Genomic DNA, 15,698 nt, shown 5'->3' on the forward strand with positions numbered 1-15,698 from the left:
CCGGATCCTATCTGGTCTGGAGGGACTATTTGGATGACTCTTTTTCTTAACAGCTTTGCTATCTCTAATGCTGCTTCTTCCCTTTGACTGGGTGGAATGTCGGGTAAGTTTGTTGGGGGGGCAGGACAAAGATCGAAGGGAATATGGTAACCTTTCGTTATTATCCTTTGTATCCAAGAGTCGGTGGTGATGGCTAGCCAGGCAGAAGGGTACAAGGAGAAACGACTCCCAACCACCTCCAGAGGAAAAGAGTTGGGCCACTCTTCAGGAGCGCTGGTAGGATTGACCAGGAAAAGAGTCCCTGGAACCCTGTTTACATGCACCCCCGATGCCACAAAAAGGGCATCTTCCCTGTGAGTTTCCCCCTCTACCTCTAGGAGCGAACTTGGCCTGTGTGTCACGGAAAGGACCCTGAGACTTTTTGTACCATATCTTCCCACTCTTCTGGTTTCTGGAGAAAGCACGTTGAGGGGAAGAATAATGGACACCCACGGCAGAAAGAGTCTTACCATCCTGTTCACATCTGGCCAGTGGGCTTTTAACCTTGGGTCCAAACAATGAAGAGGCTTTGATGGGAGCATTGAGAAAGGAAGCCTTGAAGGGTTCTGCGAAATTACATAAGTGCATCCAGGCATGTCATCTCAAAACAACGCCTGAACTCTCCACTCTAGCTGCTCCTTCTGATGCATGAGATATCAGGCACATGGAGGAGTTTGATATCGATTCAATGGTAGCCAGCTGAGTGGCCACTTTGTCGCAGACCTCATCAGACATGGCACCAGCCAAAGTTTCAGAGAGATCAGAAATTAAATCCCTTTTAAGCCTGGTAAAGTGTGCCATATAATTCAGGGACCTGATTGCAATGGTCGCTGATGCAAAAGTAAGCTCCCCTATTCTGTCCAGAGCCTGGGACTCTTTGTTGGGTGGATGGACAGTCTGACTTTCTTCTTCTGCCAAGTCCTTCTTGGTTGCGGCCGCCACCACCAGAACATCTACAAGAAGACCTTTGGACCAATGGGGGTCAGTAGCAGGAGGGGACAAAATTTTATCTGGCCTCCAGGGAATGGCATCAACAGTGTCAGGAGCCTACCACGCATGCTGCACAACAAGCCGGACCAGTTCGTCAGCAGATGGAGTAACCCAGGAGTTAGGGAGCTGGGCACGAAAGGCCTGCAGGAACACAGACTCTTCAGAGGTCAGGTTAGAGGGCTGCCAGTCACCTCTCTGTTTAAGGATTTTGAGGATATCACCAAAGGATACCTCAGAGGGTGACCGAGGGGAACCTTCCCCATCATCAAAGTCTGTGTCTTCAGTAAGGGACTCCTCCATGGAGTCCATGTGCTTCCTCTTACACAAGCTTTTTTGATGAACTTCCTCAGAGGGAGAAGCTAAGGAAGACAATGCAAAAGGGGTTTCCTGTGGGAGTACATCCTGAGGCCCTTGTGCCCGATGTCCGCAAGGAGCGACTTGTGTACATTGCGGTCCAGAGCAGGGCGAGGACATTAACAGCAAAGTATCACCAGCAGATGCCAAAGCCTTTTCCATTAGATGGAAGACTGGTCCACCTGAAGAGGGGTGAGTGTCCAGGACAGGGGTCACCCCTCCGCTAAGTGGCTCAGCCTGCTGACTCGGAGTCCCTGGATGGCTGTGAAACACCAAATTATGTACTCCACAGCTGGCATCCTGGGTCATAGCAAAACTCTCCTGCCATGAAGGCAACTGCGGTTCCTTAGTGAGGTCCATAAAGGGAACCGTAGAGGGGAAAGACTGTGCTATATCAAGGGGCTTCAAAGGCAATGAAGGTCTTTGGCAAAGGGTGATCACCTCCCAAAGGAAGGATAGGTCCTGGGGGGCTGGAACCATCTGGCCCAAAGCACTTGATCCATAAGATGCAACACATCATATTCAGAGAAGCTTCTAGTGGATTTCATGGACACGGCTGAGGGAGAGTCAGGTCTATCCAAAGATGGGACAAGCTCGGTGCCCACCTCACCAGTCTGCACTGAAAACAATGGGGCCATAAGGGACTGAACTACAGGTGTCTGCACCGAGGAAATCACTGGTGCCGAATTCATGGCCTACACCGACAATAAGCTTGATGCCAATGTGGTTGTTGACGCCGAGGCTGGGACCGAAAAAATCGGTGTCAATAACTGGAGTTGTCAATTCCAGGTAAAGTATCGGAGCGATGTGGTAACAGTCTGCATCGACTGGATAGTCAGTGCCGATGGAGAAGTCTGAACCGAGGATCCCCTCGGTACCGATAAGTTAAAGGGCATGCTAATCGGTGCCAAAATCACAGAGGGCACCGATGGCCTCAGTGCCAAAGGTCTAGGCACCGAAAGTGCTGGAGCTGTAAAAGTTAGATCTGAAGTGGAAAGCTTAGCCTTCTTGGGTCTCGGTTGATGGGAGTCCCCAGCCGGGGACAAAGGGAGAGACTTAGCCTTTGTATGTTCATCAGTCTTTTTCTTATGGGATCTTGGAGAGGTTGAAGCCTCTGACCCAGAAATAGCCTCTGAAAAAGGAGATTTAAGTGGCCCCTTCAATAACAATTTATTTTTCCTTTCAATCAACGTCCTGTTAGAGAAGTTCTTACAAATTCCACAGGACATGTCAACTGATAAATGAGGCACACCCAAGCAATAGACACACAGAGAATGTGCATCTGAAGTAGGTAATGTATGGCCATGATGTGAACATCTCTTAAATCCTGGACTACATTTTTTATCTATCATTATAGGAAAGAAGGAAATCAGAAAGAATACCAGCAATGGTACAAGAAATACCCAAAGGTAAGGAGGAAAGGGGTTACCAATGATGGTAAAGAAGAAAATACCTTGCAGTAAATAGGATGAAGGGGATTGAGAAAAAAAAATGCAATAAGGTAAGAGAAAACAATTTAGTAACTTTTCTGAGAGAAAAAGTTCTTTTAGACTAGCATGACAACAAAATATTGTACTTACCTCAAGAGAAGTAGCTTGACATGACCGAATGGTGACGCTGCAAATGAAATCTGAGGTAACAGGGAGAGGGGAATTCTGGGTAAGAGTTTTAGCTCGAGAGTTTGTAGCTGATGCGAGCTTGGAAGATGGCCGGTTCGGTTCCGAGGTCGGAACCGATACCCACACGTAAGGAATGAACGAGGATTAACAATATCAGATTCATTATTACAATTTAGAACCCACTGTTACATCATTAAAAGCATTTTTGAAAGGTGGCTTTAATTTCTTACATTTTCTACTTTGACTCTGAGATAATTGTACCTCAGAGAAGGGGGAATACTGCATGTCATTTTAACATTAGACAGTATATATTTCCTCAGCATGTACTTGTCATTCCAGGGATAAAAACTACTTCATTAGGATTTCAAAAGCCAACCAGCATACAAAAATGATATATTTTTACTTATAATTCAAGTTATAGCTATTTCTTTATCCTTTAGGCTAGTAGTGCAATCTAAAGCTGTAAGTAATTGTCCTGTTAATATTATTAGGATGTTTTCATGTGACTATGCCAGATTATTAGGATGTTTTCATGTGACTATGCCAGATTATTAGGATGTTTTCATGTGACTATGCCAAACCATTTTGAAAATACAGGCATCTGTATGCAGGGAGCCAAAATGTTTTTTTCTTATTCAAATTGCAACACAAAGGATCACTGCCTTTGGAATATTTTCCATTTCATCTACCAGCTTTCCCTCCTATGTTTCCACATATTTCTCATACATGATAATTCATTCATATCTCACAACTGTCCAGATTTTCACAGAACTTCCAGATGTTTGACACACATTTTTGGTCTCTTCAGCATACAATTTGTGGTTTTCTGGCAGAGCATACAGGATTGAAGTAACTAATGATATGCATTTGAGTTTCAGACATCATACCCTTCATAAAATGCAAGCTAATACAAAACCTGTTATTCTTACAATAATGAGCAGCATTCAAATTATGTGCATGATAGTCTTCCTTTGTACCCCTATTATTTTTGGCTTTGGAGAGGTATGAACTCATCATTTATTATTAGCCAAGTCTGACTAAAAGCTATATCAACCAAGAAAAATAATTATTTTGACATCCATCTTAATTTCTTATAGTACACACCATCTCTGTTCTGATCAAACCTTCTATTTGTATAGTACTGCAATAAAATTCACACCTTTAACCATTCCAGGCAACAAACCCAGCTTCAGGTTAACAGTTGCAGGCAACATCCATGTTGAAATGACCCAGTATTATGAACTTCCCTACATTATTTCATCTATGTTCTTCTTTCATTTTAACATTCCCTTTATTCAAGATTTTGTTTGTAACATCAAATAAACATGGAAGGCAATAACAACTATAAACAACAATTTGAAAATATGAAGTTAAATATAAACTATATGCATTATTTATAAATACTGGCAGTCCCTAAAAGCAAGGTTTAAAAATCTTTAAAAAAAAAAAAGAAAAAGAAAACTCACTGTCGAGTGGAAGAAAGAAACAGATGCTTAAAGAGTTAATGGTAGACAGGTCATAAGAAGTTTAGTACTAATCCCCAAGCTTTAAGTGTAGAGTTAGAGTTTGGTTTGGTTTGGGAATTAGCTTAAAAGCACTGTAGTATTCGATATATATTTAAACAAATTCAAACCAGTTTATTGTGGATAAAGAGCTCCACTGAGTCATAAAGTAATATTTGATCACAGAGAATAAGATGAGTGATTTAAAGATTAAGGCTTTTGTGTTCTGTGGAGGTATATGAAGAATAGTAAATTGCCTACATAAAGGTTGTAAATCTGGTAGAAATGATTACATTTATTTTGTGTAGTAGACAAAGACTTGCAGTGAATCTGTAGTCACAAAAATGTGTAAAATATAAGCTTCAGGCAAACCACACTCAGTGCAATTACTGGAAAAGGAGGATTTGAAGGGACAGATCTTGAAAGCAGCCTGATAGGCATTTTCTATCATAAACTGAGTGTAAATGCATTTTTCAAAAGGAAGGTACTTGATACGAAGAATAATGAGTTGTTTTGGAAGACCATAATTTTATAGAAAAGGATCTTGGTTGAGCTAAAACATTTTGAAATGTTATATATAAAAAGGTTTTGTAAGTTAAGGAAATGTTTTTTTATGCCAGTAAAACTTCAATTAACAGGTGGTAGTGATTAATTTGAGTTTGTTCTTGTTAAAAAAAAATAATTTAGGTTTTAGGATATTATATATTATGTTGAGAACAGATAGTTAACCTCTTGATAATTTTAAGAGATGGACAAGATCAGTGATTGACTTGGTTTCACTACCTATAAAGCTCCAAGACTAAACACGATTTTTAACACTGAAAAATTTGATAAATCAATTATGTTATTTAATAAAATGCTGAGGTTATTGTAAATGGGTTGAAATAGTAAAGCACTTTTCTGTGAATGTAGAAGGTTAATTAATTTCTGAAAAATATCAATGTGTTTTTTAAAAATTTTATTGGTTTTAAGTTTTTTTGATGGTTTGGGAGTGTAAAAAAAGGGGGTACGTATAATTTCACCTAAAACTCATTTCACCTAAACTCATTTCACCAAGACCAAATCACCTAAAGTTCATTTCCCCAAAAACTCGTTTCAACGACTAGTACTCTAACACAATTGAAAGGCATACATCATTTTCCCCACTGTAGTGTGATCATGGTGTTAGTATATATATTAAGTGGGGGTGTGGAGGGTGCAGCCCCCCCCCCACATTAGGGGGTGTGGGGGCATAGCCCCCCACCTAGTTGTCTTTTACCAAATAATGTAAAACAAAACCAGACAACATAAAACCAAAACAAGTGGGGGACTACACTCCCTGCACCCCCACACCCCTTAATATAAATAAATATATATATATATATATATATATATATATATATATACTAACACCAGGATCGCACTACAGCGGGGAAAAGGACATATACCTTTGACTTGCCTTATTGTACTACTTGTCAGTGAAATGAGTTTTAGGTGAAATGAACTTTAGGTGATTTGGTTTCAGTGAAATGAGTTTTAGATGAAGTAATACATAGCCAAAAAAAGGATGACATGAGTATTACAGTTGTGATATACAATGGTTTTATGCCAGATAGTTAGCCAAGCAGGGTTCCATTGATTGCTATAGGTCTCATAATTCATGGCTTTTAGAAGATGAGAGGCTGCTGTAATCAGATAATAAATATAATAATATGGAAGGCTCATACCTCCTTTTTCTGATCTTGTCATCTTGGTTTATGATATTCTTGCAGATCTAAGGTGCCAAATGAATTTACCTAGTTGAATATGGATTAGACTTAAGTGATGTTTTTAGGAATTGAATGAATAGTAGACATAATGAAGACCAGAATTTTTGGGAAGATATTCATTTTAACTACTGCAACTTTGGATAGGAATGAGAAGTGCATTAGTTCCCATCTTTTGATATCTGATGTTATCTGCATCCAGGTTTTGTAAATATTTTTTGGCAGTTGCACATAATAGGAGAGGAAAAGTTAATTCCCAAGTACTTAACGGAATATTTGATAGAAACAGAATAAAAATTACAAAAGTCAAGAAGGTAGTTGTTTTTAGCTGTAATAGGAAATAATGATGACTTTTGCAAATGTAAGTTACAGTTAACAAAACATGAGAATTTGTGGAGGAAATCTAAAATTTTGGGTATGTCAGTATTTGTAAGACTTCGGTAAATTGAGACATCAGCAAATACAGTGAATGGTATTTTGAATTTATAAGCACTGGGGGTATGAAAAATAGAGGAACAAGTCAAAGCAAGAAATAAGATTTCTATGTAAATGTTAGATAAAATAGATAGGGAGAAAGAGGACCTTGTTGATGTACTCCATTTTTGAGGAAGATAGTAAAGGAAGTTGTTTAATGACTATTAAATCTGTTGAGGGATTGGACTAAAGGATCTTGAACTGTATAAACTCATAGGGGAAAAATTAAATAAAATGGTAAAGAGAAAAGTGATATTTATTTTGTCGAATAATTAAGAAACATCTAGTGATAGAGCATAAATGTTAGTATTGTAATTGGCTTTAAAAGTTAAAGTGACTCAAAAGTGATAGTTTGATCTGAAGTTTGCCTTGAGTGTCTGAAGCTAGATTGGATAGGAGACATTATAGTTGGTACAATATTACTTTCACTACAGCAGACCTGGATTCATGTTTAAATCAGGTAATAATTCCCCATATAGCTTCACGCCATAAAGCACTGCTCTCTAAACCTAGTCATAGTTTAGAAATGAAAAGTTATTTAAAATCTAATAAAAGAGATCTGGGCCTGGCCCTGATGGGTTTACTTCTAATTTTTTTTCAAATTCTTTCAAAATCAATTAGTTATCATCTTGCTACAAGTCTTTTAAAAATATAAACATTAATGGTATGTCCGATTTATACTTTAACAGCGCCAAAACCATATTAATCTCTAAAAACCCAAGTGATCCTTATAATATTAGCAATTATAGACCTATTGCTCTAATCAACCTTGATCTCTAAATATATGCTACTATATTTGCCAATGGATTGAAACCTACCAATAATAAATACTTCAAGCAATATTGAATCCCTAAAATATGCCCTCTGAAAATCATCTTGAGATGAAAAATAAACTTAAACAAAAAATATAAAATAAATGCAGTAAATATTACAAACCAAAAATCCTCCCTCAATCACAGGCAGTCCTAAGCCTTGAGTGTTGCCCTTTAATCACTGATAGAAAAAAAAAGACTATCCCAGTTCATTTTCAGCCACAGAAATATAACAACACCATGCTCCATTTTAATAAACCAGTGCCATTTTATAAAGGTATAAAGCCATAACTATAACCTGGGTTCATATAGCAGCTCGGGCATCTAAGGTGTTGGTGAGAGGGTTGGACATGCCCATCTGAGCAGGAGGGTGTGAGCATGGTGTACCTCACAACTGATCTCTGGCAGACGTTGGGGACACAACATTGGTCATTGTCTAAAGAGAAGCAGGGCATTGGCCAACCTACAATCAATGCAGGACGATACACCAGCACACTCATTATGCGTCCAACCCAAGACAGTAAATTTTTGTATGGGAATGGTAATCTATGGTATAAACAAAAATCCTCTTCAGCAGCATATATGGTCATGTACCAAGGTGCCTTATATTCCTCAGTGGCCTTTAACATGGGCTAGAGGAAATTCCAAGGAGGTTTGTTGGTTTCAGTAAACAGAGTGAATGAGAACATGAGCAGGTCAGCTGTGGGGGGAAGGCACAAAGAACAAAATGTAAAAAAAAAAAAAATACCAAATGGAAATTTATTATTTATTTATTTATTGACATTTGATTGCTGGGAAAGTCCAAATGGGTAGAAGGCCATTTTTAATGGAGGACCAGGGAGCAAAGCTACAAAGTATTACAAAACATTTTAAAAATAATAATTTTACAGTCTTTAAAAATAATACAAAAAAACAAGTACAGTTTAAGTAATTACACCAAATTAGACATAATATGAAAACATTGTTTAAGAATAGATAAAAGTTATATGCCAATGATTTAATAATAAGAGAAATTGTATCCAGTTTATAGAAAAATTAAAGATAAGTTAGTATAATACAAAAAGGAATTGCAATATAAAGTGAGAAAAAAAGCAGGATTATGATATATTTAGAGACAAAACCAGTGGAGAGAAATTGATAAAAGTAAAGAAGTGAGTGAAGAAGGGAGAGCAAGGAGATATAAGGTATGAATAGGTAGTTGTCCACATTTAGGGATACAGTTTACCCTGGTGTTGAGTAAGAACAGAGCCAGCTTTTGGCTAAGAAGTCTTTTGGAATGGTTTTGGATCATTTGAGGGAAGGTATTGACCGAAGGATAGCGATAAAGAGTTCCAGGCCTTAGCAGCACAGTATAAGTACAGACAACGCCCAGCATATTTGATAGGTTTGTGGACAGACAGGAGTTTTTGGTCACTGGATCATAATGACTGACTAGGAACATAATTGTGTAGAACATTAACTAGTACTGGACAAGAAGATGGATTATGGATAATTTTATAGGTGCAAGAAGCTGTGTATATCTCAATTGATGGCTTTCTAATGCTATACACTGGTGGGTTCTTAAAGGAGTATTTGCTGTAAATTTAGTAACTTTGTTATACCATGGTTCAAGCTGTAATTTTTTTTGACAGCTGAAGTTTAGTAAGGCTGGGAACACTATAAAGAAGTCTGGGAAGGAGTTAAGTAGTGGCAAGTATAGGTTTAGTTGCATCAGTGAGAAAGTTTTTAGCATTTTAAAGCAGAGCTAGTTTTTCCTATGCAATTTTTATATGCAGATCAAATTTAAGATTTTCGTCTACTAGCATTCCTAATAATTCACTATGAAAAGTGACTTCAATGGCTATATTATCAAGACAGCGAGAGGACTTAAAATTTTGTTTTATCATGGAGGAGGGATTTGTGGAAAAAAAGTAGTAGTTTGGTCTTTTTTGGGTTGAGCATGAATTGTAAGGTACAAAGCCATGTTTTAGTGGCTGTTAAATATCCCTGAGCAGGTTTTTGGAGGTGTACCATATCAGATGTGCAAATGAGTATAGAGTCATTTGTGTACTGTATTAGGAAGGCTGTTTCATGGATGTGTGGAGGGTGTTGGTGAACATGTTAAACAGGAGGGGACTAAAGATAGTGCCCAGTAGCATACAGGTGGAGTGCCATTTTACTGACTGATACCTATTGGATAGGTAGCTTTTGAACCATAGAAGGGTAGGCTGAGAGAGAGACACCTAGTGAGGACATTTAAAGTACAAGTTTGCTGTGACAAACTGTTTCAAAAGCCTCAGACAAGTCTAGAAATAAGGAGGAGACTAGTTTGCCATTATGGCAAATGCTAGACATTAAATATTCCATCATCAGTGTGAACATAACTGCGTACTGCCACTTCTCTTAACTAATTAAATATCATTCCCCAAGATAATTTCTAAATTTCTAGATCCATTCTACATTCTGTGCAAACACAACCTCTATCTCCAGTACATGGAAAAAGTCATGAAAACAGACTAAGAGCAGCACACCCTTTTATACATTAACTTCAGTGATTAGCATATTTATTAGACAATATTTCAAGTGTTAAGTGTGTCATTTATCCTTACCCTCCACTGAGTATGTATCTCAGCACTACCACTCAGAAAATGGTATCTGTAACAAACATTTTATCCTCTTAGACCTGCCCTGGGAGTAATGATTCACAACTGGCACACAAGCAAGAACACACAAAAGTAATTTACACTGCCAGTCTCATAAACTAGTTTAAAACAGGACTGCAATACTATTATAGAAACCATTAGAATGTAACACACCAACAGTAACCAGCAGTGGCACCGGCATCAGCCTCCTTTTTCCCCATATTATACACGTGGGTCAGATGTCATATCAATATGACCATCATCTAGAGCGAATATTCACACCACCGGGTGGCTAGCCTCCATCTATTAAACCTTGATTTATAGTCCAGTATAAACATTTGTAAAACCACAGAAATCATGAATACTTGACACACTAACAGCAGTGTACCGTATCATATCTTAAAAGCAATGTTACTAGCATCAGTTTTACATTTCACTTGATGTTAGCTAACTGCTGCATTAACATTGTTGTGAGATACAAATAAATGTTTTACATAATCCATACAATGGTTCTTCATTATGTTACTGCTTAGCATTTCTAATGGTTCATTGCCTTGTGGCCACATATTCAAACATCCACTTAATTCAGGTGAAGTGTGTAGGTAAGAGGAAAGCACATTAACATCTAAGATTGTCAGAGTCACATCACCTTAAATCTTTATAACATGTTACAAATGTATAATCAACATTCATTAATATATTAAGTGAAAGTCTAATGCTCTCAAACCAAAACATTAAACACAACAACCCAACCACAGTCACCCCCAAATGTGACACTGAGATCACAATCACATTCTACAATAGTTTAGAAAATGAATCTCCCACAATGTTGGGCACCGTGACATTATAACATTTTCATATAATTGCAGATAACATAGCATTTTAATTAGCAATCAAATTAAAGCTTTTAGTTCTTTAGTTTTACTTCACCTAAAGTGTCTCTTGATCTTAAAACACTCAATATTTATTAAAACAAAAAACAACTGGTAAGCACTTTCATTCACAAAGAACTTCTTCAGAGCTGGTTGTCACACATACAAAATTCACATTTATAGTTTGCTCAAGTCACATGACCCAAAACATTAGAAGTGTTTTAAACCCTTTCTTACATACCACTGCTTTCAAGTTTTCCATATTATTCATACCTGTTTCTGCACCTGTGTTTAACCTCACTTGCCAAGCATATTCTTTCCAGTTTAAATCCACTTCTGCATCCCATCTCTTGTCTGCATTTAAAACTTGGTCAATAACAGTAAAACTAAACCCACTTGAACTCTGTTATGACAGTTAACAACATGCCTTGCTAGGGCATTAGTTACATCCAGTTTTTCAACTGCCCTCAGGTGCTCATAAATTTTGTAATGGAAGCTATGTATAGTTCTTCCTATGTAAAATCCATCGCAAGAATTGCATAATACTAGATACACAATGAATTTAGACTTGCAATTGTAATTCCCCTTGGTATTAATAGTAAAGTCCCAAGCCTTTACTACCATTTTGTTCCCCAGTACCAAAAACTCGAGAGGGAAAAGTCTTAAGGACTTTTTTAGAAACCAAAAAATTTAATACTCCTATTATTAATAATGGGATGTCAAGATGTGAAGACTGCAATTATTGTAAGTTTTTGGTACTGGGGAACAAAATAGTAGCAAAAGCTTGGGACTTTACTATTAATACCAAGGGGAATTACAATTGCAAGTCTAAATTCATTGTGTATCTAGTATTATGCAATTCTTGCAATGTCTTTTACATAGGAAGAACTATGCGTAGCTTCCATCACAGAATTTATGAGCACCTGAGGGCAGTTGAAAAACTGGATGTATCTAATGCAAGACATGTTGTTAACTGTCATAACAGAGTTAAAGTGGGTTTAGTTTTACTGTTATTGACCAAGTTTTAAATGCAGACAAGAGATAGGATGCAGAAGTAGATTTAAACTGGAAAGAATATGCTTGGCAAGTGAGGCTAAACACAGGTGCAGATCCAGGTATGAATGATATGGAAAACTTTAAAGCAGTGTTATGTAAGAAAGGGTTAAAACACTGCTAATGTTTTAGGTCATGTGACTTGAGCAAACTATAAATGTGAATTTTGTATGTGTGACAACCAGGTCTGAAGAAGTTCTTTGTGAATGAAAGTGCTTACTGGTTGTTTTTTGTATGTTGATCTTGTTACTGCAATGACAATTTTTGCAGTACAAGCATAACCAAGAGTCCCACTTACAATGCAAATTCATTAAGGCATCTAGTAAACTGACTTCTGATTATGTTACTGCAAAAAATATGTCATATGGTGTGCAAATGAAAACAAGCTTCACCTTTCAAGTTCATTAAATGGCACTTTGTCATATGTGAAATATCCTCACAGTAATAACACTGATGTCCAAAATGCCCTCAAATGTCAGTAGCGTTACATGTTGCATATAAAATGCTGCTGTTGGATCCCAAAAAATCAAGAGGAGACGTGTGGATAAAACGCTCACAAGGGGGCATTCCATGGATGCAGAGCCACCATATGGTGAAGAAAGCAACTGTTATTCAGTTATGAGACTTTGGAAAACAGATTTAGATGACATATAAAAGCTTTAACTACATGACATGTACACAATATGCAACTGTACCATGCTAAAATTAGATCAAAGATGCATTCATCTCAAATATCCCTTTAATTCACTTCAGCCCAACAGAGCAAATGGGGGGCACATCCAACACTGTAAAATATTACAAGACTTTTTCAAAATAATTACATTTTATTAGCAGTATGCCCAACATGTAAAGTTCTAAGTCAGCTTTTCTGGTGGTAACAAATTTCAGATGAAGCAGCCATGCATTACATATCCATACTTTTGCAAACATCTGAAATGCATCCAAACATTTATTTAGAGTGCATCTCCTACAATAACTGAGCTTCCCTACCTTTTCTTTATGTTTAGTACAAAGAATTATTGCATTTTTGATTTATTTCTGTTTTTTTTTTTTTTGACTGCTTGGCTTGGAACATAGCTGTTAAGTTATTTTTACCTGTACAAAATGTTATTATGTATTAGTAATAACAGAAACATAACTGTTAAGTTCTGCTATCAACAAAGTTACTGCTTCAAAATCCTGTACACATTGAGTGAAAAATAACTTAATGACTGCACAAAACCTAATTTACACTGAGACTTGTCCTGAAACAGAAAGTAAAGTTATATAGAGGATTTCAAAGTGCCATCCAACAGCTGCGATCAAAACTATGAATATCTATTTTTTTCAGATGTTCTTGCATGTCATAAGGGAGGTGTGATAATCACATCAACAGTTTTGCATACTGTTGTTTTATTTCCTATTTTTGTTCAGTTTTAGTTTCAGGCCCTGTTCAAACTTTCACTTGAAATATAGGCAGGTACCATGTTTATAACTGGAAGAGGTGTTCTAAATCTATCCATTAATTTATTTTCAAAGCAGACAGTTTTTTTTTGTTATTTTTTTTGGCAGCAGGGGTTATTCTTGCATTACACAGGCAAACTGCGAAATGACAGAATTAGTGTCCAAAAGTGATTGGCACTGAAAAAAGCATCACAAAACTCCAGTCACACACAGGGAAGTACAATCACAAAACGCCAATTGCATAGCTGTAAAAAGTACTATCGCAAAACTGCAATTACACACCACAGCATTAACCAATGGAAATTGCTGTAATTATTTAAAAGTGTTGATGTAAGGTGGGGAATCTCTCACATCACTGCTACTTATCTGCACTAACTCTATGACTACCTTGGAAAAAGGTAATACTCTGAGCTACTACAAGTTTGATTTATTAATGCACCTGAAATTAATTTACATTGCTTAGCACACTTTTATAGTCATGCATTTCTGCCTATGCCTAGCACTCCAGATAAACAGTAATGTGATTGATTACTCATGTTCATTATACAACCATATGTTTAATTTTTCCTTTGTTTATTTTCCATCTGACACAGAAGCAGTTTGTGTCTTATAATTAATGTTATGTTATAGCCATTCATTCTTTTGATAAGCATGGTATGCCTTGGTAAAAGAAAGAATTGCTGTATTTAATCATGTCATAGCTCAACAAAAAACAGTCATTCTAACCCATTTTAGTGAAAGGAATTGAAATTGTAGAGATGTGTTTAGTAAACGCCAAGCTCCTATGTCTCTTTCTATTACTTAATAGTACCAATTTGGAGGATGAAGAACCCTGACATAGGTTGTAGCTTTTCAAAAAAATAAGGTTTCACTGAAATGTGACCAAATTAAAATTAGAAATCCCAGAAGGAAACTGCTGTGTAAACTTAATTATGGAAGATAGTACAAAGGAATAAAGTTCTAAGCTGTCAATAAGCTGCTCTCTGTATTCAAGGGTGCAGAGTTTGATCCTTTCCACCTCCATTTGCCAACGACATGACTAAGCAAGTCAAATAACCAGACAGTGCCCCTTTGTTTTACCTGAAAAGGGGCACTTCAGTACAGTGTGCTTACATGCTCAACAAATATTTAAAAAAATTGTGAGGACTAAGGATCCTCTTTCATTTGAGTGTAGACATATATGTATATATTTTTTTTTCAGGAGTTATGTGCCATGTTTTAGGTAGCAGCTGTCTCTTGTCACATAAAGCAGACATCTGTGCATCATTGCTATTTAGACAAAGGATCAGGCAGCTGTTGAGTCATGCTGGTTACAGCTAATATGTGGTTAAAATTGTCAACATTTGTGCCAGTTGATGAAAGGGTATATACTTAAATGACACTACTTTGTGGTTTGACTAAAGATTCAACAAAAAAAATTCATACTGTAACAGACGATCAGGAAGTCACCTACCAAGCCAGAGTGTATACCTCTTACAATCACAGTGCAAACAAAATTCTGCATTTTATTACAGGGAGTATTTATAGCATGATAATTAGTACCATGGCAGTCTAGTACTGTATGATAAGAGCAGCTGTACAGTTCTGGGAATGCTAATGAAATCCTTATTAAGCAGTGCCAGAGACTGGGTTAAAGCAATAATATGAAGGGATATCAGCCTACTGCATCCAGCAGGCAAACTTTTATGAGAGCATAATAAATCTATACTTGTCAAAGAGCAATAGGAGGCCAGTTATCTAGCAATACAATGAGGAATCATTTAACAAAACTATAAAGACAATCCTACAGTTAGATATGGCAGAAGAGGGAGTGACATTTAAAACAGATATGTGAGGAAGTTGCCGCTTTTTCCAGGAAGGGTAATGGCACTATAGCTCATTCTTCTGGTAGAAATAGCAGGTTTCAAAAATAATTTAATTTAGTGATTTAAATCCTAAGTAAATATAAGGCAGAATAAATGTTAATGCCTGTCACTATGCAGAAAGTACTGAAGTAGTGATCCATGGATGGAAAGGCAGAAAAATTAGGAATAAAAATTACATTGCAAGAGTAAAAGTAAACAGGAAGAATTCATAGACATTTATCTCAGTCAGCACTAATATGTTTCAGTTTCTGCCTCTTGATGATTTTATTGCAAACTGGGAGTCTGATTATTGCACGTTTTTTCTTCATT

Source organism: Protopterus annectens, chromosome 9.part0, assembly GCF_019279795.1.
Source record: "Protopterus annectens isolate FY-2018-M chromosome 9.part0, PAN1.0, whole genome shotgun sequence".
Taxonomy (NCBI): Eukaryota; Metazoa; Chordata; order Ceratodontiformes; family Protopteridae; genus Protopterus; species Protopterus annectens.